Below are 8,264 nucleotides of genomic sequence, written 5' to 3'. Positions count from 1 at the left end.
GGATGCAAATGGTCTTGCTGGTTGGGGAAGGGGTTGCAAGTTGTGCGTGGTGAGTGGTGTTAGACGGTGGAGAACAGCTAGATGCCATTAGTGAAGGTGGCAGCATTAGTGGCGAGAAGTGAGTGGAAGAATGTTGTTAGGGTTCTCTTGCGAAGAAATGCAATTGGGTTGGGAGAGAGAGAATGATAATGCAAGGTAATGTTGGAATTTTTGGGGGGGGGGGGGGAAACCATGGTCGTTTTTTCACCTTCTCTGTTGCTTGATATAATAGCTCAATTGTATCACAGATTGCTCAGTTAATAATTTGGCTAAAAGTCTGTCTATAGAACTATTTGTTTGGGTAGAGGAAAGTCCATCAAAACACGTGATGGTGTTGAATTAGTATCAATTCTGCATCTTGCAAGCAAAACAAACCCTTGCTGTTAAGTGTTATCTGGGTTTGCTCTAGGTCTTTATTAGTCCCCATAAGAACCCTGCTTAATTTGTAGACGCTTCTTTGATAGGAGTGGGAGTGGGAGTGGGAGTGGGAGTGGAAGAGAGCATACAGTCTCTTCAGTTGGCTAAAGAAGGATAAATTAGCTATCTGATAAGTATTGTCTACCTCTAAACTAGTCTAACATAGCTTAATTGTGTCCTGGCTTCCTTGATGCTAAACACTTGCTTTGCACATCATACCCTCAAAAGTAAAATGTTTTGCCTCCTACTTTATTGAAGTCTCACACTACACTACTTTACCAATAATAGAAGGGTAATTTGATTCCCACGGAGCTATTTCTAACCAAAATTCTGTTTTATGCTTGTATTCACACTTCTCACATTGATGGGTGACTTAATTTTTCAAGTTTCTTTTGTTAACATCTTTGGAGTAATAAAGAATTGTCATGTAGAGTGTGGTTTTGTTTATGGTTAGACATGATTTGGAAACCTACCATTTTAGAGTTTCAAAGCTTTATTTTATTTTTCCATTTCCCCGACACTGGAATTGATGGAAGAGAGAGATACAGGATATCTGTTACTTTATGGTGAAACGATGACACATTTCCTAAAAAATTATCTAGCTTGCTTGCTAGGATGTACTGTTTTTAATAGGAGAACATCAACTTATTGCTATTGCAGATTCTCAGTTCTGTCTTTAATTCAACGTGGCTTCTATTCGTAATCCTCATGTTACTGTAGGGATGTTCTTTTGTGGACCATAACTGGATTTAGTATAGAATAATGATTCTTGGACTATTCTAAACTATTTCCTAACAGAAATGAATAAAAGGGGGAAGAAATAAGAGAGTGGCTGTTTGTTTATTATTGAGTCCAAATTACCTAGATCATTCAACTGAGTTTGATCTGTTGGCATGTTATCATGAATTATTCTTCTTATACAACTCCGGTTGACAATATACTCATAGGAGAGGGGACCCGCAAATTTTTTAATTCAGCATGAGCCCCCTCCCATGTGTTTAATTGTCAACCTCGGTTGTATACATAGCACAATTGTGTTATCATACTAGTGAGAGTGATTATCCTATGAGCACATGTGCAGGGCCGGATTTGAGGAGAGGCCAAGAGGCCTCTGCTTCAGGCCCAGCATATTGGGGGACCCCAAGAATTAGTTATGTATCCCTTTTTTTTAAACCTAACTTCAACTTCGTCTTCATCTTGATAAATCGGTAGACTTGGTCTCTGCTCCTCGACCATAACAATGTGAGAAATCAAAACCTAGAGTCCTACCTAGACCTACGTAATTACAAATGAATGAATGAAATATACAATGTTTAAATGTTACAACATGTACAATTATTTTAAAAAAACACGACTCAATATCTACGGATCACCATTAAATTCAAATAAATCACAAGCTAATTTATTTCTCCAATTTTGTATCCACGCCTAGTTAATTGCGTCAACCTTCTGTGCTACACTCAAAAATTTTATGTACTTGATAACGAATATGCCGCAATCACCCGTACAATTACAAAATATCGTATTAGCACATCACTGTCTAACTAGAACGTAAGTTGTAAATAACAAAAATAAAATAATAAACACTTACGATATTTGCTGTCTCGACGTCGTCGTGTCCCGCACAGTAGCTAGTCTATCCTGCACAGTAATGTTCGCTCGTCTAGCCAGCATGGGGTAGATCACAGACACTGACTCCAGATTTGGCTCGAGTTGACCTTGTGTCAGGTATGAATTATCGGGGTTATACACATACATAGTCTAGTCGGCAAATACAATCTCCACTAAAATGTAGTGATGATTGACATACACCGGAATGTACAGATGCACACAACCCTCACATGGCTTTCCCCCGACACTCGGCCACATCTCTACGACCCACTCCATCATGTATGTAGACACCGTGTACTCGCTACCCATATCTTGCAACGTCTGGTACTCAATATCAACGGCACGTATGAACTCAGTGTTCAATATGAGTTGGCCAGGAATGTTGAACGATCTTGGATGTCGTTCAGCTCGATCTCGTAGCAAATCCGTGGCGAAGTCAATGTGCTGCACAAATTAAAAACTGAGTTATTTAATTTCATAAATGCAAAACGCAAAAATATGTATACGTAATAAATAACAATATTACTACTTCACTTATATCATTGGCGAGCCAAGCCCCCGAAGTTGTGATGTTATGAAACCACTTGTAAGCATCTGATATAGTCTTATGAGCAATCCTGCGACTGACTCTGAAAAATAAGAAAAGAATTTGTTAAGTAAAAATATAGATGTGTCAGCATCTACGTAATGTACTAATCCTTAACGAATAATACAATATTTACCCGAGCATAAGTGATTTCCACTCTGCCTCGAACGCTTTCCACTTGGCGTGGTCCACCTCCCTGAATAAATTCGGGTGCGTGCCGTCGACGAACCTCTTCATTTTCGCCTCCGCGGTAAACAGAGAAACGACATACTGTGATGGTACCCTCGACCTCTTGCCGACCACTAGCTCCGACACATCAACAGTACGTGAAACCCTCCCAATATCCGACACTCCCTCACCTATCATCGGGACCACCTGTTTTGTCCCCTCCGACACAAAAACTACGTCCGACGAGTCTGGGATCTGATATGGTACCCTCTCTGCTTCGGATATCCCCTCCTCCTCCTCCGACACCCTGACGACCGCCGCCTCGGGTAACCCCTCCTCCTTCGGCACCCTCCCAAACCCCTCCTCTTCCGACACCCCGACGACCTCCATCTCCGGCACCCTCCCGACCACTACCTTGGGTACCCCCTCCTCCGACGGCACCCTCCCGACCTCCGCCTCGGGTACTCCCTCCTCTTTCGGCACCCTCCCGACCCCCTGACGACCTCCACCTCTGGCACCCTCCCGACCCCCGCCTCGGGTACCCCCTCCTCTGTCTCCATCGGGGCCTGAGCCTCCATCTCCATCTCCATATGTATCGGGTCATCGAGATATGAAGCTAATGCATCATCCGATGCCTACAACGAGTCAACATACCCCATCTGGCCTCCTCGACTCTGATAACCACCAGCCTCTCCGTCACCCACTCCGTCCCGATAGCCGCCTACCCCTCCGTCATCCCCTCCACCTGTCCCTCCATCACCCCCTCCGTCCTGATAGCTGCCTGTCCCTCCGCCACCCCTCCATCCCGATACTCGCCAGCCCCACGCAGGCCTACTACGTCGCCCCATATCGCTACAACCTCAGCATAAAAGTCAGCTAAACTGACCTGTACCATCCCGACATCACGTCGTAAGTCAGCTACTTCGCCTCATAAGCCAGCTACGTCGCCTCTGACTCCATCATAAGTCGAAACATATCATCGATAGAAGCACTCTGACTACGTGTAGCTGATCCATGTGGGAGCTGTCCGGACGCAGGAGACGGTGATCTCATGCAAGGAGGTGACACTCTCGACGAAGGTGATCGCATGTAGGGAGGGGACATCCTCGATGGAGGTGACACCCTCCGCAGAGACGACGTCCTTGGGAAATGTGACACCCTCAGCGGAGATGATAGTCGACGGCGCTCCTGAAAAAAGAAACATTACAAATCAATAACTTCATTAAAAAATTATAATGATAATCAACATATTATATTCAATTAACATACCGTATCCCAATCGACGATGGACTCAGGCATCTCTCGAGCAGCACGATCTGTCAACAACTCACGGATATAAGTCTGATCCTCCTCCTCGATCGATGGCGTCAACTCAATGAGGACTTCAAGCTGACATATTGACATTTCATCGAATTACTGACCACGTATCCAACTTCGAAAATGACATACAACAGAAAGCGCAAATATATAATACGTACCTCAGGATCATCTAAGATAACTGGTAGCTGTTTTCCAAAGGACTTGTATTATGCTCGCCAGCGGTGCATCCGAGGGATGCATATATCCCCTTTCCTCGCATACCGACCAGCCAGGATGGGAACAATCTCGTAGACCCATATCTGCAACAATTACGATTATTATATGTGCAATTTAATAAATAAAAAATGGATAACGCATTATGTTAAACATTTACCTGCAAATCACGACAGGCCATATACATGTACTTACGCTCTGACCTATCTCCCATAGGCATCGAATGCCCTCTCCTGAAAACGTGTAAAGTATCAGAAAAGCATTTCTCCCCCCATGGATAGTTGTTGAACGTATCGATGTCATTAACAACTTGCAAATGAAAAACGTCAATCGACGTCTTCCTGTGATGACACCTCAGTACGCTCTCTAGTATAAACACCATCCCCAACTTCAACTTGTTGGACATCTGGTCGCATCCCCTGAATGCATCTCCTAACTACGTTAGTGTCACTGTCTTATGCCCATTAAAATAATCATTCAGCAACCTCTTGTTCGTCGAAATACTGGCCTTCGCTGCCTCTTCGCTCGTACATCTCAATCCAGTGATGAGGGCAAACTCGAATATAGAAAATGTAGCAACCTTGCCCCCAAGATCAAAGTGGAGGGCATCTCCTTCAACTGGCTTAAGCAGCCGACACAGTAATGAATCGATCAACTGTACAGATCGCAATGAATACAGGGGCCATAGGCAGGATCGATGTAATATCTCTGCGTACTCCTCGTCCAGTGAATCGAACACTGCTGTGAAGTTGGCAAAGTTACAGTTCGACGTAACTTTGCTAGGAACCTGTCTTAATGCTGCGTCCAAATAGTAATCCATCCTACAAAATTTCAAATGTTAGAACATTTGAAACATAATGTCACAAAATTTAACTAACCGAACTGTAAGTAATATACGCACGAAATAACAGATAATAAAGAAAATGAATTAAAAATTATACAACAACTTATGAAAAAGGGAAAAACTAATTTTTATAAAATTATTTATTTCATGGTCTATTTTAACCCCTGTTAGAAATTTATTTCAATTTTTTATTTAATTAAATTTGATTATTTATATTTAATTACATATTTAAATAAATTATTTTGAAAATTTATATTTCTTACTTATTTAATTTGTTTATTTTTATTTAAATGTTCATTATTTATTTCAATTGTTTATCTAAATTATTTATTTCGATTGCTTATTTGTTTATTTCACATTTATTTTAATTGTTTATTGAATGCTTAATTTTAATTATCTATTATAATTGTATATTTAATTATTTTTTTAAATTATTTATTGAACATTTAAACGTAAATATGTAATTATTTGTTATATTTTTCTTTAGTTGTTTATTTAATATTTATTTTAATTATTAAGCGAATATTTAATTATTTATTTTAAATGTTAGATATTTATTTCAATTGTTTATCTACATTTTAATTAATTACTTTGATTATTTTTATCTAATTATTTTTCATTTAATTGTTTCAATTGTTCATTTAAATTATTTGATTTAATTACTTATACTGATCGATTATTTACATTATTTATTGAACAAGAGTAAACGCAAATATTTCATTATTTATTTCAAATGTTAGAAATTTATTTCAATTAAACATTAATTAATATTTTGATTATTAACATTTATTCATTTATCATTTAAATAATCATTTAATTATTATTTAAATGTTCATTATTTATTTCAATTGTTTATCTACATTTTAATTAATTACTTTGATTATTTTTATCTAATTATTTTTCATTTAATTGTTTCAATTGTTCATTTAAATTATTTGATTTAATTACTTATATGAATCGATTATTTAAATTATTTATTGAACAAGTAAAGGTAAATATTTAATTATTCATTTCAAATGTTAGAAATTTATTTCAACTAAACTTTAATTAATATTTTCAATATTAACATTTATTCATTTATCATTTAAATAATCATGTAGTTATTATTTAAATGTTCATTATTTATTTTTTCTCATTTCAATTAATTATTCATTTCAATTGTTTTTCATTATTTGTTTCAATTGTTCATTTAAATTATTTGATTTAATTACTTATATGGAAAGATTATTTAAATTATTTATTGAACAAGCAAACGAAATTATTTAATTCAAATGTTAGAAATTTGTATCAATTAAATTTTAATTGATATTTTGATTAATAATATTTATTTATTTATCATTTAAATAATCATTTAATTATTATTTACATGTCCATTATTTATTTTTGTGAGAAATTAATTATTTATTCCAATGGTTTTTCATTTCAATTGTTCATTTAAATTATTTAATTTAATTATTTGATTATTTAAATTATTTATTGAACAAGTAAACGTAAATAATTATTTATTTAAAATGCTAAATTTCTTTCAATTAATCTGCAATTAAATTTTACTTGCGTATTTTGATTATTAACATTTTATTCATTATTTATATTTTTCTTTTATCATTTAAATAATAATTTTAAAAAAAGGTAAAAACAGACGCCGTCTGTGCCGTCTTCCTCGTAGGGGCCGTCGTTTTCGGCGATCTCCGGCCCCCAAACCTTAAAAAATTTAGTTTTTACTATTTTTACATATTCTACAAAGATTTCTACCACTATTTTCAACAAAATAAACCTTTAACATAGATTAATGGGGGAAAAATTATGCAAAACTTACTTTCTTCACTTCTAATGGTGGCCGGTCGGTCTCCTTCCAAGAAAAACTTGTCGGTCCCCTTCTTTCTCTCCACTCGTCGGTTTCAGAGGTTATATCAGGGGCAGTTTTGGGTTTTCAATGTTTTTAAAGTTTTTACAAACTTTTGATTTTTGATTTTTTTTAAAAAGTGGTCAACGGCTAGTTTGAAAAATTGTATGTTTTTTTTGCCTGTCTGCCACCATTTTCTCCAATCCTATCTCGAATGAGGAATGGCGAGGCAGCTGCGTCAACTCTCCCTTTCTGGCAAAGAACCATGGTTGCTCGACGGTAAAAAGATAATTAGCCCAAAAATCATCCAGATTTGAAAAAAATTCCCAAAAATCATCCTTTCTGCTCTTCGCTTCTTGAGGGAAATTTAATTGGCTTTCGAATATTCAGGTTCTTTCCTTGTCCACCTTCTGAAGTGAACTTGTTTCATTAATCAATTCAAGAAATCAGGGGCGGTGCCAGAAACTTCGTTCAGTGCGGGCACAAATTTAGGTATTCGCTACAGTAATTTTTTTGGCCAAAAGTAGTATATGAAAGAAAAGAGCTTCACATGATTAATGCGGAAGGAATCTATAACAAATATTCACAAACGAGGTGAGTTATCCGGCATAGAAGACAATCTATAACATATACATATATAAATATGACACCCTACAGAAAAAGAATATCAAATATAGAATTCCAAAACAAATTTTGAGTCAATAACCTCAAATAACCACCAGCAAAACCGTGAAATTTTATTTTATTTTATTTTTTATTATTATTTTTTTTTATAGAATACCAATTCTAACAAGTCTAAAGACAATCTCACATCCTCGTTCACTTGAAGAACTTCTTTTCGAGTCTTGTCCCAATTGAAAATCGAAGATGCGAGAGATATCCCGAGAATGTCAAGCCCAAACTTATTAACGATTCTATAAGCATGTAGATTTTCAAATTAAAGCAATTAGTGGAAGGTGACTTTTTAACAGCTAGTGCAATCAATTCTATTATTCCATTTCACTTGCTTTTAGATTAATACGATAATTAATGGAGATGCACAAACAAACACATTTTACACATTTATATGAACAAAGAGACATGTTTTGTGCATATATTTATGAAACAATAGCCGAACAACCTGAACTACAGAAATAGGATGAAAATAGAAACGATTTTAACTTTTAACATCAGCAGGCCTGTGGGCTATGAATCCTATTATCATGGGTCTAATATTAAGATAG

The sequence above is a fragment of the Olea europaea genome, chromosome 17, assembly GCF_002742605.1.
Source record: "Olea europaea var. sylvestris chromosome 17, O_europaea_v1, whole genome shotgun sequence".
Classification (NCBI taxonomy): domain Eukaryota; kingdom Viridiplantae; phylum Streptophyta; class Magnoliopsida; order Lamiales; family Oleaceae; genus Olea; species Olea europaea.
The sequence above is the reverse complement of the archived record's forward strand: the minus strand, read 5'-3'. Positions refer to the sequence as shown.